Genomic DNA, 21,430 nt, shown 5'->3' with positions numbered 1-21,430 from the left:
AAGTTTTCTAGACAGCTTAAAGGGATCTTTGACTTAACAAGCTCTTTCTAGGTAATGAGGTACTGCATAATTACATTGGATTTCTAAGATAGCTGTTTAAACATTAAACAATGATGTTTTATGATCCCACTCTCATGATAAAATACTACAACATCAGTAGTTTGTTTTATTTGACACAAGGGCATCTGGAAAACCAGTGACTTAATGCAGTACTTTTGAAATGAAAAAAAATTTTTTTTCCCATGCAGCCAATTGGAATTTAAAGGTTCTAGAACTGGGGAAAGGAATTGGAAATTTTTCTTGATTGGCACCAAGAAATCTCTAAAAGACAATTTAGTTTTGCTTCCCTGCAAGATACAGTGTTAAGCATGGTGATGCAATAGAAAAGTGACTGTGCCAGTCTAAATTTACAGATGATACTCATTTTAGGGTACAAATGAAAACCTTCTTTAAGTTTAAACAGGAAAAGCCCAATAAGTTCAATATGGTCCATTTTTTGTTGGATTATTTTTCTTTTTGTCAAATGTCTTGACAGGACTTCAAGTCAAACACGTATCTGTTGGTGACAAAACTTGCCTGCCCACCACAGCACACCATGCTGCTGCGGGCACCTCTGCCCATCCCCTGGAGTGCTCCTCACCATCAAGGACAACCTCCCTGCTTTCCAAGGTGCTCTACAATGCCATGGGCCATGCCGCCATAGCTTCCTGTTTGATTGACCTGAACAGTGTCACTCTTGCAGCCTGCAATGTTCAACCAGTGTCCCCTGAGAGGACCATCCAACTTGCTCTCCAAATAGCAGAATCCCAGCTGGGTAGAGAGAGTGAAATCCCAGTGGGATATAGCAGTAGCCTGACCCCCCAACGCAGTTGACAATAGGCAGTCCCCAGAAGCAAATGAGCCTCCCAAAGAGAGAGCCCAATGCCCTTTGACTCTCCAGAAAACGGCATAGAGTTCCTCCAAAATGACACACAGAGAGCAACTAGCCCCAACAATCTCAAGGAAGAAACAGAAGAAACAAAATGTAATGTTGGAGGAAGTCCTGAACCCAATGATGTGTGTAAAAGAAGCAGACGTTTATCTATCACATAAAGAAATCTTAAGAATGCTTGGAGTCATACAGGATATGAGGACAACACTAAGAAAAAGGATGAAATGATAAAGGCCACACACCCAAGGAAAATACAAGAGTTAAGGGACAAAGTAACAAAAGCAAGTAACACAATAACAGACTAGAAGGAGTGGAGAACCATACCTGTGACTTCAAGGATAGGCAGGCAGGCTTCAACAAACAGGAAAGACAGTCAAACAAGGTAATCAAAATAGCTGAAGAAAACCCGAGAACAATGTCTGATGCTATGAAGAGGAGCAACATTTGAATAGCTGGATTACCAGAACAAGACACAACAAAGAAGTCAACTGCAAAAATACTGAGGGAAGAAAACTTCCCCTGCTGAATGAATGAGAATTAGGCAACCATTCAGCAGCAGATAGGACACGAGCTAGACTGAATCCCAGGAAGAATTCTCCAAGGCACATAATAGTTAAACAATTCAATTTTGAGGAAAAGGAGAAAATCATAAGAGCAACTACGGATAAAAAGATAGTCACCTATAAAGGCAATTAGATAAGAATATGCTCAAATCTATCAGGAAGAACAGGAGAGTGGAGTAATATATTCTTTAAGTTGAAAGAGAACAAAGCCAACCCAAGAATCCTTTACCCTACCAAACTATCTATCAAGAGAGATTGAGAAGTAATAGTCTTCTCAGAAAAGGAAAAACTCAAAGAATACATTAAAAGAAACCCAGCTCTACAATTTCCCACCTGACCCATTGTGGTGAGAACAACATTCAAGAAGCACAAATAGGAGGCACATAGAACAATTCCACCCAGAGGTCAACACATCGAAAACGTCCCCCACGGTAACATTAGCTAATTGGTGAAAAGAAGGCAAGAATTACACACACACACACACACACACACACACACACACACACACACACCTCATCCCACCCTTACACACAACACACAGACAAGAAGGGAGGTAGGAAACACCCAGCACACAAGGTATGAGATGACATCACAGAGTCCACAAATAGATGTAATAGCTCTGAATGTCAGTGGTTTGAACTCACCCATTAAAAGACAGAGATTAGCAGACTGAATTAGAAAACATAACCCATTGATCTGTTGTCTATAAGAGACACATCTCAAGCTCACAGACAAAAATAGGCTGAGAATTAAAGGCTGGTGAAAATATACCAAGCAAATGGCAATTCAAAAAAAGCAGCGGTTGCAATCCTAATCTCTGACAAAATTGATCTCAAGGTGAAAGTCATAACAAGAGATAAGGAGGGGCATTATATAAGACTCAAGGGATAAGTAGATCAAGAACCAGTGAGCATAATAAATATATATGCACCCAAAAAGAGACCCATGAAATTTGTCAATCAAATGCTCCAAAAAATGAAAAGGAAATCACAGGCTCAACAATAACAGTAGGTGACTATTACACCACTCTCTAAGAAAGATAGATCACAAGGAAAGAAGCTTAACAAGGAGGCTATAGAACCAAATTCTATGATTAGGCGACTAGACCTTATAGGAATTTTTAGAGTTCTCCACCCAGATGCAAAAAAGTTCACATTCTTTTTAAGCACATAATTGAAGATAGGCCATATGCTGGGACACAGGCTGATTCTGAATAAATTCAAGCACATAGCAATCACTCATTCGCAGACTATTACACCATAAGGCTGGAAATCAACAAAAGGATGGTTAAGAAACAATTGGAAGATGGCTAAATCTCTACTGAAAAATTAGTGGGTACTGGTCCAGATCAGAGACGAAATTAGGAAGTTTTTAGAAACCACTGAGAATGAGAATACAATATACCAAAATCTTTGGGACACAGCAAAAGCAGTTGTCAGAGGAAGTTTGACAGCGATAAATGCACAGGAAGAGAGACTTATCATTAACATGCTGTCACAAAGTGTGTTCGTTGGGTTGCCTAGAGAAGCAAATCAAGGAACATTTGTAAGAGAGAACTTCATATCAAAGAATAATTGTACATTAAGAAAACATCCCAGCCCAGTCCAGATCAAGTGTTTAAGTCCAATATTAGCCCATATGTCTGATACCAGTCTATAAATTCCTCTCCAGACTCATGCAGCACATGCAATGACGCCAAATGCAGGAAGATCACAGGCCAGCGTGTGAAAAGTCTTGTGGATTCAGTGGTGGTGGAAGAATCTCAGCACTGGTGTGGGTCTCCATGTGGCTCCTCAAGCTCATGGCTCTGGCTGACACCAACATAGCTCTAGATGTCTTGTCAACAGGAATGTGAAGCAGAAAGAGTGTGTGTCCTACCTCCAGGGAAGAAGAGAGGAAAACTCCCAGAATCCTCAGGAGAAGGCCATGCCCATACAGAGGTTTCATTGGCAGGCTATAACCTGATTGTCAGGCTAGACTCCATCCCTTCACTCAAATTGACAGGAGATTATGTAACTGCCACACAAAGCCTCCAGCAATTAGAACAGAGTCAACAGAATAATCCTACTAACAGCAAAGAAAAGATATAATAAAAATCAGGTCTGAAATAAATGAGTGGGAAAACAAGAAAACAATGCAAAAAAAAAAAAACCAAGGCAGCAAAGAAAAGCTGATTCTTTGAAAGGATTAACAGAATTGATAGGCTGTTACAAACCTAAACAAAGAAAAGAAGGAAAAAATATCAATAGCCAGGATGAGGGATGAAACAGAGGAAATTACAATGGACCCTAATGAAATACTGTTAATTACACAGTATTACAAAGGCCTGTACTCCTGTGAACTCAACAACTTGGAAGATATGATAAAAACTTGAAAAACACTCCCTCCCTAGATTATCCCAGATGGACATCAAGAACCTCAACAGACTCATAACAATCAAGGAAATAGATAAAGTTATCAAGGGACTACCAACTAAAAAAATCCTCTTGGCCAGATGGCTTCACAGGAGAATTCTACTAAGCATTCAGGGAAGAAGTGACACCAATCCTACACAAACTCTTCCAGAGCATGGAAAAGGACGACAAACTCTCAAAGTCTTTCTATGAAACTAGCTTAACACTGATACTTAAAGTGGGCAAGGATCCCACAGAATTGAGAATTACAGACCGATATCTCTAATGAACTTCAATGCAAAATCCTTAACAAAATATTAGCTAACAGAACACAAAAGTATGTAAAATGAATAATTACCATGACTAAGTGGGATTCATTCCAGGGATGCAGGGATAGTTTGACACCTGAAAGTACATCAACATTATTCACCCTATTGATAAAAAGGGTAAGAACCACATGATAACATTGATAGATGCATAAAAAACATTCAATAACATTCAACACCCATTCCTGTTTAAGACACTCATGAAGATAGGAATGGAAGGAAAATTCTTCAATATAATACAAGCTGTATTTGAAAAACCAACAGCTAACATAGTAATCAATGGAGAAAACATTCCCTGACCAGACAGGTATGCCCCTTGTCCCCACTTTTACTGAATACCATACTGGAGGTCCTAGCTAACAACATAAGGCAAAGAAAAAGACATCCAAGGTATTCACCTGGGGAAGGAAGAGGTGAAATTATTGCTATTCACAGATGATATTATTTTATATATTGAAAACCCCAAAAGCTCCACAAAAGGAGTGCTGGAAGTTATGGAGGAATATGGCAGAGTGGCAGGATACAAAAACAACAAACAGAAGTCTATCGGGTTGCTATATACATTGGGTGAGATCCTGGAAGAGGGTATCAAAAAGGTAGTACCCTTCACAATAGCCAAGCACAAATAGAAATATCTATGGACATACCTAACCAAAAAAACCCCAAAAGATGTGTACGAGGAAAACTGCTGAAAACTATTACAATAAACCAAAAGTGGCCTCCACAAATGGAGGATTATCCCATGATCGTGAATCAGAAGACTCAATATAGTAAAGATATCAATTCTACCTAAGGCACTATATAAGTTTAATGCTATCCTGATACAAATATCAACATCTGTCTTCAAGAAATTGGAAAGACTGACTACCAACTTCATATGGAGAGAGAAAAAGCCCAGAATTAGCAGAGAACTCCTCAAGAAGGACAAAATAGGAGGGCTTGCTTGAACTGACTTTAACACCTACTATATAGCCACAGTGGTGAAAACAGCATGGTACTGGTATAACGACAGATACTCACACCAATAGAAAAGAACAGAAAATCCAGAAATATAAACAGCAGCATATAGACAACCGATCTTTAATAGGGCCCCCAAAATTTCAAATGTGAAGTGGATGCCTTCTTCGACAAGTGTTGCTGGAAAAAAATGGATATCTTCCTCTAAAAACATGAAGCAAAACCCTCATCTCACTCCATGCACAAAAATAAAGTCAAAGTGGACCACAGACCTCCAGATAAACCCCCAAACTATTAGGGCCATCAGTGAGGGAATTGGGACAAACCTAAGAACTTTGGCACAGGAAATATACAGGCTACTGGAAATAGAGGACACAAAACACAAACATAGAGAAAGCACAAATTGACAAGTGGGATATATTGACAATAAAACACCTGTGTACATTGAAAGACTTCACCAAAAGAGTAGAGAGCCCATGGACTAGGAAAACATCTTTAGCAATGACACATCAGACAAAGGGTTTATTACTAAAATCTACAATACTCTGTTAGTCTTCAATAAGAAAAAAACCACAAATACCCATTGATGAGGTGGGCAAAAGACCTGAACAGCAGAAATTCAAATGGCCAACAAATATAATAGAATGGAGGCAGGCAGGGAGGGAGGAAGAGAAAGAGAGTTGACTGGGCCCCATGCTGGCACAGGATACTCAGAGGATGACGAGGATGACTGACGTCCCTGCTGGGAGCTAATGGGACACAGGGGGGACTGGGAAAATGACAACAGCACATATCAAGCTGTCCCCTTACTGGAGCAGACTGCGACAGAGGACATTTCTGGGGTCACATGGTGGGGAAGCAGCGTGGTTTGAGGCCCCCCCCCACCCCCAAATGAAGCCATTCAAGAAGGGATAAATAACCTGGAGGAGAAAACAACCTGGCTGACTGTTTGGGGGGACAAGGGAGAGGGGGAGTTGGGTTGGGGGAAGGAAGTGGTGTTAACAAACTCAGGGACAAGGGAGTAACAAGTGGTCCAAAATCGGCAGCGAGGAGGGTGTAGGAGACCTGGTAGGGCTTGATCAAGGGTAATGTAACCGAGAGGAAATGCTGACACCCAAATGAAGGCTGAGCATGAAGGTTGAGCCTGATAGTGGGACAAGAGGAAAGTAAAAGGAAATAGAGGAAAGAACTAGGAGATAAAGGGCAGTTATAGAGGTCTAAATATAGGCATGTACATATGTAAATATATTTATTTATCAGGATGAGGAAACAAATCTATGTGCATGTATTTATAGGTTTAGTACTAAGGTACTAGATGGACATTGGACCGCTACTCAAGTACTTCCTTAATGCAAGAACACTGTTCTATTAAACTGGCATTCCATGATGGAAAAAAAATTATATGAGAAAATTTCCCAATTATTAGTCATAAGGGAAATGCAAATGAAAACAACTATGAGATACCACCTAACACCCTCAAAGATAGTCCAATTCAAAAAATCAGAAAGCAACATATGCTGGAGGGGCTGTGGTGAGATGGGAACACCAATCCACTGCTGGTGGTCCTGTAGGTAAGTGCAACCACTATGGAAATTGATCTGGTGATACCGAAAACAGATGGAAATCCAGCTACCATATGATCCAGTAATCCCCTACTGGGCATATACCCAGAAGAAGTAAGAAACAGACCAAGATAAGACATCTGCACTCCAATGTTCATCGTGGCACAGTTCACAATCGCAAATATTTGGAAACAACCTAAATTTCCATCAAATGATAAATAGATTAAAACCTCTGGTATATACACACAATGGAGTACTATGCAGCCCTAAAAAGCAGTGATGAACACATGAAGCACATCTTCTCATGGGAAGATTTGGAGGAAATTATGCTAAGCAAAGTTAGCCAAGCACAAAGGGACAAGTACAACATGCGTCCATTGAAGTAAGCTCAAAATCACAATGAGTATAGAAAATAAGCTACTTAATGCATAATTCCCAGATCAAGGTCCCAGCACTCTGGCAGGGATCAGACCCAACCAAGGGATGCATATGGCATCCAACTGAAAAGGAGGGGGTGGGGAAGACAGTGGTGGGGAACAGAGTACTAACCCACCCATGGATAGGGTATTGTTTATGTCTCCATGAGAAAGGGAGAGAGAGACCAGACCACATCCCGGTCGCCAAGCCTTGTGGGCCACACACTAGCGAGGAGCAACAAATTATCAGAGAGGACTGCAGGGCCGGCCCCAAACTGAGCTACGTTGACCTCTCCCCAAAAGAATGTTCTACACAGGAAATCACTGTAGATAGAGCCCTGGGAGAGTGGTGGATCTGTCCAGACCACATGGGAGCAAGTTAAGAGGGAAAGAGAGAGAGAAAGAGAGAGAGAGTGAGAGAGAAAGAGTGAGAGAGAGAGTGAGAGAGAGAGGACCTCAACATGGTCCACCAAATCCCAAGAACGACATTCCTTCTCGGAGCAGCCAATGCACAGAGAGGACTGTAGGGCCAGCCCCACCATGAGACACGACATCGGCTCACTGACCCACAGCACTACAGGGAACAACAGTGGAGACAGTGCGGAAAGTGTGCCTGGTATGACCCTCCCTCCCTCCCAAGCGGGCAAAACAGGAAGGGAATGCAACAGAGCAGCAAGGGGAACAAAGTAACAAAGTTCCTGAGGAATCCCGAAAATAGGCTTCTGACTTGGGGCCAGGGTTTGGCTCTTCATCAGATCTGATTGGAAACTATTCATAAAGATCAGCAAACAGACCTGGAACTGTTTATAGGCTTTTTCTCCCTCCCCCCCTCAATGTCTATCTATATAAGATAGTATAAACAATCCTGAAGTGAAAACAACTGACCAATGGTTCTGGCAGGGTCATGGGAGAAGAGGAGGTGTTGGGGAGGGTGGTGGGGAACGTAGTGGGGAGCCAACAACTCAGTCTTAGGGATCTAAAATCGATGGCAAGGAGGGTGTGGAACACCTGGTGGGGTTTGATCAAGTGTAATGTATTCAAGAGGAATTACTGAGAGCAGAATGAAGGGCAAACATGATAGTGGGACAGGAGAAAGGTAAAAGGAAATAGAGCAAAGAACTAGAAGGCAAAAGCTACTTATAGAGGTATAAATATAGGAATGTATATGTGTAAATATATTGATTTATAATGATAGGGATATAGGTCTATGAACATATATTTATGTTAAGTATTAAGATAGCAGGCAGACTTTGGGCTTGTACTCAAGTCTTCCCTCAACACAAGAAGACTTTGTTCTTAATAACCTGGCACTCTATGATACTCACCTTCCCATCACTGAAGTCAAAATGGGTGCATAAGCAAATATGGTGAAGAAAGCAGATGGTGTCGGCTATTAGACAATATAGCATCTGAGGTTTTAAAGGCTTGAAGTTAAACTAGTGGCCATCTAACAGGGAAATCCATATTGAAGAAGCACATCAGCCTGTGTGATCACAAGGTGTCAAAGGTATAAGGTCACAGGTATCAAAATATCCCAAACAAACAGTTATATCGATGCAAACCAGAGGGGTTGGAGTGGAGACCTAAAGCCCATCTGTAGACAATTGGACATCCACTCACAGAAGGGTCATACAGAAGAGACGATTCAGCCAGGGTACCATATAGCATCGACAAAAGTCACAACATTCCTCTAATTCTTGAGTATTTCCTACTCCAACTACCGTGACCTCAGTTCTGCCTTACAAATCCTGTTAGACTGGAGACCCACATTGGTACAGATAAGAGCTCTTAAAACATGGCATCTAGGACAGATAAACCCCTCAGGAACAGCAGTGGGAGTAGTGATACAATGAGTAGTAGGGGTAGGGGGAGGTTACAGGGAGAAAGGGGGACAAATAACATAAATGTGGGTGAAGGGGGACAGTGGATGGTATAAGATATGAAATCAACAACAATAATAATAATATATAATTGAAAAAGGATTCATGAGGGTCGGAGGATGTGGGAGGGGAAAAAGAGGAGCTGATACTAAGGGCTCAAGTAGAAAGAAAATGTTTTGAAAATGATGATGGCAACATATGTACAAGTGTGCTTGATACAATTGATTTGTGGATTGTTATAAGATCTGTAAGAGCCCCCAATAAGAAGATCAACAACAAAAAACTTGATATGACTATGGTTAATTAATAGTAATATATATATGTGTGTGTATATATGTGTGTAGGTATATATACATATACACACATGCACAGGTATATATATATACACATGCACATAAATATAGATATCTATATAGATATTATGAAAGACTTGATTGGGAGATTTCAGAACCAATGCAAAGTCAAACAAAGTTAATTGAAAGTCAGAAGGAACATTAGACAGAAATATTTTAAAATGCAAGGATTAATCTTATTCTTAAAATGTTTGATATAATGTCAGACCTTCAAATTACGAACCCTTTCATTCTTTCCCTCCGTTGTATAGTTGAGAAATTACTTGGGTGACCTAGTTACAAATCATTTGCAAGCTTCATTTCCCTTGGACAAATATACTTAACAAATCAATCCACAATGACTGGACCTGATCATCCTTATAAACTTTCCATGGCATAGGTCTATCTCATTTCACCCTTTTAAAGACTGTGATTTCACTGCTATTTTAGTAGAAAGTATTATCACCATGTAGCAGTTTATGGTGAAAGATTCACCAGCCTTTTTTCCAGCTTATGAATAAACCCACAGAAATTGATCTAGTATCATGAAAGTTATAAGCATTTCATTGTTTTCTAAATCAAAGCAAATAATGTTCATTTCCCCTCAAACCTATGACTTACCACTCATCAAGTTTTGCCTTACTAGCTTTCATATTTTGGTACAAGAATACATTCTGATTTATGAGAAAACTACTTATATACTGTATTAGACAGGATTCTCTAGAGAAGCAAAACCAGGACACTTACGATTGTGTGTATATATATATATATATATATATATATATATATATATATATATATATATATATATATATATATATATATATATATATGTGTGTGTGTGTGTGTATGGATAGATATATACAGGACAAAGGAATATAGCAGTTAATTAGTCCACACAGTAGTACAGAGGGCTCAGTTCAACTCACTTCCATGGAACAGTTAATATATTGGAAGTCCTTCAACTCACAAGGGTCACTGGGTCTAAGGTCAAGGAAGCAGACAGCTGAGTCTTCCATAGACCAAAGCAGGCAGTCCGGCCACAGGCAGCAAACAGCTGGGCAGGTCACCAACAGTCAGCAAGATGACATGATCTGACCGCCCCAATCTCAAGCGATGCACACACCAGCAACATGGTGAAGCAGGTCGTGAAGGAAACTCAACCTCTAGTGACACGATCCACGGGTTGGCAGTCCCACAGGTAGTATAGCTCATAAATTGAGGCAGCCACTCGCTGGTCCAATCACCAGTGAGCAAGAGCAAGAGAGGCAGGGCTTGCCGAGCCATTTATCTCTTTGCCCTCCAATCAGACTGTGACCTTATTAATCCCACATGTTCCTATTGGCCAGGTTGGCACACTAAACCCATCTATCACATAACCATTTTTCCTTCTTTTTTTTTAATACCAAAATTATTTACCAGTCATTTTGTAATCCTTTTAGCTTTTCAGAGCATACTGAAACATTCAAGTCAATTCTTCAGGTGGTCTTCATACAGTAGTCTAGAAAACACGTTTATTATTGTATGCAGGGTCACCATCCTAAAATGCTAGACTTTAGTAATTGAGTATGATACACATTTTAAATCAAAGAAGAATACCTTGGGGGCATATCAATTTGAAAAGACATTAAAGTTAAAAACAACAATACATCCTTTACAGCTTGGTTTAAAAGCATCAAGTTAGGAATTAAAGTAATTAACGTTATAACTCACTAAGTAACAATGGAACTTTTCAAGACCATGTGACTTGTTGAGCCTAACCTCACCCTTGTCCTGGGAGCCAGTTTAGGAAAACAAGCTAAACCTTTAAACTAGCAAGCACTGAAAAGTTAGTTATTTCAATGACAAGGAATCCAATTCTTGGTCTATGCTATTTAATATTAAAACTCTTCTCTCAAAAACCTTAAACTAGTAGACTTTGGTCAGACTAGTAAAATGTTTGACTGTAGCAAATAAATTTATTATTAACAATCTTAAATGAGAATACAGTCTGTAATATTTAATTTGAGTTACTTGAAAAGATCTTGATTCTATATCTGTCATAATCAATCATTTTATTTCTTTCACTATTGAAACAATTGAAATCACAAACGAGGTTTGTTAATGGAGGGAAAGGAACAAAATCTGCATACAAGGCACCTAAGGTAAGAAGAGATCTTCAAAATAGGGTGACTATGACTTATTTATTTATAGTATACATAGCACCCCCATCACACCCATTCATGTGTGACAAACATGAATTCAGAGCTTTCCCTGATAATAGAAATTACTTCTGTTAAACGCTGAAGCAGAATACTAATTTTCAGAAGATGACTCTGAGCCACACAAAACAGGCATACAAAGCCGTAGCCCTGGAATGAACTGCCTAGAAGGCAGTCAAGGGTACAGCAGTTAAAGGCAAACAGAGTAAGACAAAATTTAAACAAGTCACAACTGAGAAAGCACACAGCAAGACTTAACAAGACTTAACAAAGTTTCTGAAAGTCTTGAAACGGGTTTGTAATTTCAAAAGTGCTTACCTTTGTGGACTTGCTGAGGGTTCATGGAAATAGGAGATTAAACATCCTTTTCTCTGACACTAGTTTCCTCAACAGCCCCAGAGATACTACCAGGAATGAGTTTTGGAATTCTGTTGACTCCACCATTTGTTTTAGGTTAAAAATAATACCCCAAGTTTCAAGTATAATTTAAGGAGAACATTGTTTAAGTGTTAAACAGGAAAAGACTAAGATTAAGTCAAAGCCACATTTTCCAGATGAGGCAGACCATTAGCAAGTTCATAATAGTGACCATTGGTTTACAGAGAATCAGAGACTTAAATAAGACATGGGAGGACAAAAGGAGGTCACAGAAGCATCACTGGTGGCAGATCAATACATCACAGTTGCAGGTGGGATTTTAGATGTGGGAATGGGGCTATAATTGGGACACACACATCATGCTTGACAGAGTTTACCAGATTGGCTCAGGGCCTTCTGACCAAGGTGGTCAGAGCCTGACTCATGACTGTGACCCTATAATGTCAATATCCATTAAAGACACACCAGGCGAGCCTAGAAGGAAGACTGCCCTCTTGTGGGCAGTTAAGGAGTGTATAGTGGCAATACACTTTCTAATGTACTCTCCCTGAGAACTGGCGTGTTAATAGTCCTAGTTAATGGACACAAGGAATTCAAGGAAGCCTTAATTCATGTGTGGACTCTTCAAAGGGATTTTTGAGCTTTCTTTTTTTTTTTTTCTTTTTTTTTTTTCCTCTTTTACATTTTATTAGGGACTCATACAACTCTTACCACAATCCATACATATACATACATCAATTGTATAAAGCACATCCATACATTCCCTGCCCCAATCATTTAGGGATTTTTGAGCTTTCATTGATCTCCGTATCCTTCTGCAAACCTGGTGCTCAGAATTTAAGTTCTAATACATCCTCCTGCTCTTGTTCTGGTTAATCCCGATCCAATTATCATGGCCCCTTCATTTGTCCCTTCCTTCACTCTCACTTCTCCATAGGAAGCCTCCTTGCACAAAAATAATAGATCAAGAACCTAAAGATAAAGCTTAAACTTAGAAAGATCAATGAAAAATTAGGGAAAATTTAGAGGCATGAATATATGGCATAAACACACAATGAAACATAATTTAAAGCAAACAGCTAATGACAAACCAGATATCTGGGGCCTCCTAAAATTAGGCATTTGTGCTCCTCAAAAGATTTCACCAAAAGTATATAAAGAGAACGCACAGCTGGTGGGGGTGGGGGATTGGCAGCCATATATTAAACAAAGGACTAGTCTCTGAAACCTATAGAGAGCTTCAATACCTCAGCCAAAGACAAATTATATAATTAAAAATAGACAGAGGAAATGTCTTCTTTTACTAAAGAAGATATTTGAGTGCCCAACAAACATGAAGAAATGCTTGTGATTATTAGCCATTACAGAGATGAAAGTCAAAATAATAATCAATAAAATCTCATCCCAACATCAGTTAAAAAAACCTCAAACTCATTGCCATCTAGTGGATTCCAACAGGGTAGAACTGCCCCTGTGGGTTCCTGAGACTGTAACTCTTTATGGAAGAGCCTCGTCTTTCTCTTAGGGGGTGACTGGCAGTTTCAAACTGCTGACCTTTTGGTAAGCAGCCCAACATGTAACTTCTATGCCACCAGGCCTCTTCCCCATTAATAGCAAAGTTAAAACAGCAGCAACAACAACCAAAAAACCCCCACAAAAACCCAAATAACAAATGCTGGTGAAGGTGTGGAGAGATTAGAACCCACATAGACTTCTGGTGAAACTCTAAAATGGTACAAGCAGTGTGGAAAAAACTATAGTGTTTTCTTCAAAAGTTAAAAATAGAAGTATCATATGATTCAGCAATCCCACTACTAGGTGGACTATTTAACCCCTAGAGAAGTAAGAGCCATGACACAAATCGATACATGTTCCTTGCAGCCCTATTTGCAATAGAAAAGAAGATGGAAACAGAAGAACAGATTCAAAACAAAACAACTATAGTACAGTCACACAATGGAATACTATTCAATGTTAAAGAATGATGATGCATCTTCAAAAGCACCTCATCCCATGGACGAACCTGGAGGACATTATACTGAGTAAGTAAGTATATTACAAAAGGTTAAACATTGTACGCAACTATTATGATAAGAATGCAAGAAAATGTTTCCACACAAAACATTCTTTGATGGTTACTCGTGGTGAGGGGGAAGAGAGGGCATTTCACCAAAAAGAGGGTAGACACTTGCTAACTTGATGAAGAGAAAAGTAATAAAATAAGAGAAAAGTCAGTGAAGGCACAAGAAGACACTGGGAAGAGTGTAAAAGTTAAAGCCACATGGGGACATACTAATATCCACACCACCGTGCAATAACAATAATTGATGAGTGGATACAAAGATAGACACACAAGCTGAACAAGGTGTGGGAAGGAGAATGGGATGATATACACAGACACATATAGGTTTGATGGGTTAACTCTACATATGTATTTATGTTAATCCATGGATATGCATTTAAGTATATACTCATCTACTATTGTTCTTCAAACTTTTCGGTGTTTTTCTTAACTTTAGTCAACCTAGGTAAGGCAAAAGGCCAACCATATCAATCCTACCTTTGGAGAAAAAAAGAAATTAAGACTAAAAAAATGTTTGGAGGGGAAGAAAATAGCAAACAATATTGTAATGTTCCAGTAGTTATGAAAAATAAAAAAGATTAACAAGTAGCATCAAACATTCATTAGTACAAGAGCGCCAACTCTGAAAAATCAGCTCAAATGTATAGAAAATCCCAAAGAAGTAAAAAGAAATCTACTAAAACTAATAAACAAATTAAAAAATCAGCTGGGCTTCTTCATACCAGCAACGAGGAGTCTGAAAAGGGAGTTTAAGAAGCAATTCCATTTACAACAGCATTTGAAAGAACAAAATGCCTAGAGATATATTTACATAGGGAGGTGAAAAGTTGTACACTAAAAACTATAAAACATTACTAAAAAAATCAAGGAAGATCTAGGTAAATGGAAAAATATTAAGTATTCATAGATTGGAAGACAATATTATTAACATGCTAATACTATCCAAAGCAACCCATAAATTCAAGAAAGAAGATCCCTTTTGGGCTGCATTGGGGAGTCCTTCCATTCCAACGTAGAACCTGGTCCCTGGTCTTTAAAAAAAATCATTTTATTGGGGGCTTGTACAGCTCTTATCACAATCCATCCATTCATCCATTGTGTCAAGCACATTTGTACATTTGTTACCATCATCATTTTCAAAACATTTTTTTTCAACTTCAGGCCTTGGTATCAGCTTCCCATTTTGGCCCTGGTCTTGAAGGGATAAGCCATGATCTCTAGGGGGAAACGTTTTTTTTTTTTCATAACACTTTAGGAGCATTTATAAATACTAGATTATAGGGAAGAAAGTTGAGTATGATATAGCCCTCTGTAAAGTAACTCACAGTAGTCTTCTTCATTTTGTTCACTCCTCCTCGGGGATATTATGTCCTAGTGACTGTCATGTTAACACTTTGGGCAATTTTACTTTTGACACAACAGCAACAGACAACAAACTCTCTGCCATCAAGTTGATTCTGACTCAACTTACTTCAGTGTCCCTTGTCCTCTGGCTTGTTCCCATTACCAGAATTAGATTCTTGTCTTTACCAAGAGAAAGATTTGCTCTGGTTCAACATAGAGGCAGTGCCGTTTATTATTATTCTGAAGAGATCCTGGCTGTCTTATCCCAAGCAGGCATTCCACAGCCTAGATTCCCGGAACCTCAGTCTAAGATTTTGTGTTCCCACTAGATAAGGTTGGGTAGCTAGAGGTCGGGGAATGTAGTTGGTGTAGCCCACAAGAGAGTGCCAGTTCTTTTTTAAATCGCTTAAAGGCTTCATTAAGAGAATGGGCCTGATGGGAACTTCTCTGAGCTCCCAGGGCATTCAAATATAAAAGGGAGCTGTTCTTTCCTCTGGTCTCTACTTTTGCCCCCGCAGCCTCATTCCTTTTGACTTGCAAGAAGCAACTTCTGCCTTGTTTTGGAGGTTGAAGAAACTTCTTGACCTGGAGGATAAAAGTGAGATTCATGATTATTTTTTCATGTTCGGGGGGGAGCTTAGATCTGGGAATTAAATACTTTCCTGGTGTCTTTCTTTACACTTTTGGTTCAACAAGGGCAAGCTGCCACTCATCCTGAAACCGCATCTACTAAAATAAATAAATACTTCATGTGGTATTTGGTTCTGAGACTGTAAGTCTTTAGGGGAGTAGAAAGCCCCATCTTTCACCTGCGGAGCAATTGGTGGTTTTGAACTGCTGACTTTCTGTTGACAGCTCAATGCATTACCCACCAGTCCCCCCACCAGACATACTTGAACTGTGACGGTGTCCTGAAAAACACTGTCAGGCTAGTTGCTATGCTACTTCCCTTCTCTCCATTCCAGTGTAAATGCAGGTTGATTTCCCTAGTCAGCCTCATTTACCAGCCTCTCTATCCCTGGTGGAAGGTTTTTCCACAGTAGGTGAATTGCGCTTATAGAACAGTCACTCAATACACAGCCCTAAGTTCTTGAACCCATCTTTTCTCAGTCAACAGGTCCATGGGCTCAGCTCTACTGGAGCCTCCTGATTGGCACCCACAGAGCCACTGCTCCCTATACACACGGGGGACAGAGACCACGTTGCCATGACAGCTGGCCATTCATCTGGAGAGGAATTTTAGTGTATATTTTACTCAAAGTTCTTTTCTAACAATGAGACTGAACACTTTATAGATTTGGTGCTACAATCTAAGATTTCTAACAGCTATTCCTTTTCCTTTTGTAACTGGCATTTTATTGGTTGTTTTGAGCTCAGTATAGAGACATTATGAATAATTTGCAAACAATTCTTTTTTTAAAAATTACTTTTACTGGGGGCTCTTACATCTCTTATCACAATCCATACATTCATCCAGTGTGTCAAGCACATTTGCACATATGCCGCCATCATCATTTGAAAGCATTCTCTTCCTACTTGAGCCCCTAATATCAGCTCCCCATTTCCCCCTCCCTCCCCCGCCCACTCTCCCTCATGAACTCTTGATAAATTATAGATTATTATTTCCATATCTTACATCGTCCTTCGTTGCTTTTCACCCACTTTTCCGTTATTTGTCCCCCTGGAAGAGGGTTCTAGATTGATCCTTGTGATCAAATACCCCTTTCTCCCCCCACCGTTCCCTAATCCTCCTGGTATCTCTACTATCATTCTTGGCCCTGAGGAGTTTATCTATCCTGGATTCCTTGTATTGCGGGCTCTTATCTGTAGCAGTGTGCATGCTCTGGTCTAATCCAATTTGTAAGGTAGAATTGAGGTCATACTAGTGGGGGGAAGGAAGCACCAAAAAGGTAGAGGAAAGTTGTGTGTTTCATCAGTGCTATACTGCACCCTGACTGGCTCATCTGTTCCCTGTGACTCCTCTATGAAGGGATGTCCAATTGTCTACAGATGGGTACTGGGTCTCCACTTCATGCCCCCCCTCCCCACCCCCATTCACATTGGATATGATTTTGTTCTGGTTCTTAGATGCCTGATACCTGATCCATTGACATCTCATGATCACACAGGCTGGCGTGTTCTTCCATGTGGACTTTGTTGCTTCTGAGCTAGATGGCCGCTTGCTTATCTTCAAGCCTTTAAGACCCTAGATGCTCTATCTTTTGAAAGCCGGACACCATCAGCTTTCTTCACCACATTTGCTTATACACCCATTTTGTCTTCAGCGATCATGTCGGAAGGATGAGCATCACAGAATGCCAGATTGTTAGAACAAAGTGTTCTTATGTTAAGGGAGTACTTGAGTCAAGGCCCAATGTCTTCAGTGCCTCACCCCAGGGTGATGGGGCCAGACTGTGCACTATTCCTGTACTGTGTCTCCATTGCTGTCCCCCACAGCACCATTGTTCAGTGAGGGATGCTGTGTCCCATGGTGGGGCCGGCTCTCTGTGCATTGTCTGCTCTGAGCAGGAACATCATCCTCAGGGCTTGGTGGGTCAGGATGTCCACTCTTCCCTCTCCATCCCTTTTTGTTTCTCCTGTGTGCTCTAATCTGACATGCCCCTCTCCCCAAGCTGTAGCTCCAGTTGCACACAATTATTAATGCATGTACCAAGATCCTCAAATGGCATTCAGATACAATTCTTTTCTAAATTCCAGTGACTTTCCAGCTTTAAATTTGGAGGCAATTTTTAAAAAGAAATTATTAAGTGCCATTATCTTCAAATGTTGATAGGATGGTACATCTTAAGCCCCAGTAATTCACAATTTTATGTCAACAGATACTACACACTCAAATGTTCAGCCCTTCATAGCACATAACAAAGTTATCAGGAAACTGGACTACCATGACCAAATGCACACAGCTCTGACAAGAAAGTGCTGGTGACAGAATGGTTTTCAGACACAATACTATTAAAAAGACAACATGGAAACAAAATTCAAACTGTTCAAGTCACACAAATGCATGATAGTGACGCCAAATGGCCATTAAGGATGCTTTGTATTAGGGATACAAAAACTTCCCTCCATCTCATGGAATGTGATGTTGACACCCAAGGCAGTCAACTCTTCCAGGATTCAACATCCCACTACTTTCTGGCTGTACCAAAAAATAAACAACCAGTAAATAATTTCATGCCTTAAAAAAGAAAGCATTTACACTTTTAAAAAAATGGGATGAAGAGGATTCCCTCTTTCTTAAAACTGTTTCTAGAGCAATCTGGAAGAGAAAACAATGGGACCTATGGTTCCAGGAGAGACATGGGGGAGGGGGAGGGGGGGAAAGGAAATGAGTGTTAACACACCCAGGGACAAGGGAACAACGAGTTATCTAAAATCAGTGCTGAGGAGGGCATAGGAGGCCTGGTAGGGCTTGATCAAGGGAATTGTAACTGAGAGGAATTACTGAAATCCGAATGAAGGCCAAACATATTAGTGGGACAAGAGGAAAGTAAAAGGAAATAGAGGAAAGAACTAGGAGGCAAAGGGCATTTATAGAGGTCTAAATACAGTCATGCACTATGTAAATATATTTTTATATAATGATATGGAAATAGATCTATGTACATATATTTGTGTTAAGTATTAAGGTAGCAGATGGACATTGGGGCTCCACTCAAGTATTCCCTCAATGCAAGAACACTGTTTTATTAAACTAGCATTCCATTATGCTCACCTTCCAGACACAATCGCTGAAGACAAAGCGTGTGCATAAGCAAATATGGTAAAGAAAGCTGATGGTGCCCGGCTATCAAAAAATAGATAGAGCATCTGGGGTCTTAAAGGTTTGAAGATAAACAAGCGGCCATCTAGCTCTTATGCAACAAAGCCCACATGGAAGAAGCACACCAGCCTGTGTGATTACGAGGTGCCAAAGGGATCAGTTATCAGGCATCAAAGAACACAAAATCATATCATTGTGAGTGAGGGGGAGTGCAGAGTGGGGACCCAAAACCCATTTGTAGACAATTAGACATTCCCTTATAGAAGGGTCACAAGACGAGACAGTCATGGTGCAGTATAGCACCAATGAAACATACAACATTCCTCTAGTTCTTTAATGCCTCCCCGCCCCGCCAACTATCATGACCCAATTCTACCTTACAAATCCGGCTAGACCAGAGCATGTACACAGGTACAGATAAGAGCTGGAAACACAGAGAATCCAGGACAGATAAACCCTCAAGACCAATAATGAGAGTAGCCATACCAGGAGGGTAAGGTGGGACTGATCACAATGATCTACATATAATCCCCTCCCAGGAGAATGGACAACGTAAAAGTAGGTGAAGGGAAACATCGGTTAGTGCAAGACATGAAAAAAAATTATCAAGGGTTCATAAGGAAGGGAGGGTGAGGGAGGGAGGGGAAAAATGAAGACCTGATACCAAGAGCTCAAGTAGACAGAAAATGTTTTTAAAAAGATGATGGCAACATATGTACAAATGTGCTGGACACAATGAATTGATGTATGGATAGTGCTGATTTAAAACAGTTTATGAAACATTAAAAAATGTTTCTAGAGCTACTAAAAAACTTGCATTTACTGAGTAGTTGATGAAAATATTCCTCTGGATTGTATAAGAAGAGAGCTCTCAGGGGCCACTGATCAGACGTGGTGAATAAACATTAATCAGACTTGATGTCTTTGTCTCCTGCTTCAACGAAGGCTGCGCTCTCCTCGCTCGTTTCTCCACTTTCAGTAGGCAAACTTCTCTAGGCTCTTGATCAGCTAATTCAGCCTGTTTCCCCTTTGCTTGCACATTTTGGCCTCAAGATTTATCCTTTCCTGCTGCCTTTTTGGGCTTTCTCTCCACTTTTGCAGGTGCAGGTTTTGCTGCAAAACCTGGCCAATCTCCTCTTGGGCCGACCTTCCTTTTGGGCAGCTTGGCTGAGGGGCCGGCGCTTTCCCGATGTCTGGGGACCATGGGGACAGAGCTTTCTTGAAACTGGGTTGGTTGGCCGCTGCTGCTCTGCCTGCTCATCCGCTATTTCTCTCAGAGGTACCGTCATGCTCAGTTAGGTCAGCCTGCATTGGTAAAGTCCACATTTACTTCCATTCTCTAGAGGTTGGCAGTGCGCACCGGAACCTCATGGTTCTTGATTTCCCTTAGCCAGACTCTTCCCCATTTTAGTCCACTGACTTCCAAAACACATCCCTTTTCCTCAGTCCCACTAGGGCGTGGCCCTCATCCTCTCGCTTTCTTTCTCCTGCTAGTTTGTCTTCTATTAATGTACATTTTATAAGGGTTTAAGTTTATGTCATCTTCTGTAGTTTCCTTCTGATGTCCAGGGTAGCTTGTCTTTCTGTCTATGCCTACAGGCTGTAATAGACTTGTGTTAGGCAGGGTTCTCTAGAGAAACAAAACCAGGACACTTATGGTTATACAGAATAGATTTATACAGCATGAAGGAATATAACAGCTAATTAGTTTACACATCAGTAAATAGGGCTCAGTTCAACTCATTTCCTTGAAACAGTTAAATACTGGAAGTCCTTCGACTCACAAGGGTTGCTGGGTTCAAGGTCAAGGAAGCAGACAGCTGAGTCCTCCTTTGGGCAATGCACAGGCAGCAAACAGTAGGGTGGCTCACCAACAGTCAGTAGCTCAGGAGCTTAGCAAAGCGGGGATATTAAACTCAAGCAATTGAGACAACAGGATCCACCAGCCTCAAGCTCAATTGATGTACAAACCAGCATGGTGAAGCAGGTCTCAAAGGAGCCTCAAGCTCTGTCATCAAGATCCACAGGTTGACTGACCCACAGGTAGTGTAGCTCACAAGTCGAGGCAGAGAACTTGCTGAAGCAGCTGCACTCTGGTCTGATCACCAGAGAGCAAGAGAGAGGGTGGCAGGCCTTGCCGAGCCATTTATTTCTTTGTCCTCCAATCAAACTGTGACCTTATTATTCCCACATGCTCCTAATGGCCAGGTTGGCGCAATAAACCCACATATCACAAGACTTTTCAGGAAGGTCCATGTAGCACTTCACTGGCTCTTGTGT

The sequence above is a fragment of the Tenrec ecaudatus genome, chromosome 6, assembly GCF_050624435.1.
Source record: "Tenrec ecaudatus isolate mTenEca1 chromosome 6, mTenEca1.hap1, whole genome shotgun sequence".
In the NCBI taxonomy this organism is placed as follows: domain Eukaryota; kingdom Metazoa; phylum Chordata; class Mammalia; order Afrosoricida; family Tenrecidae; genus Tenrec; species Tenrec ecaudatus.
The sequence above is the reverse complement of the archived record's forward strand: the minus strand, read 5'-3'. Positions refer to the sequence as shown.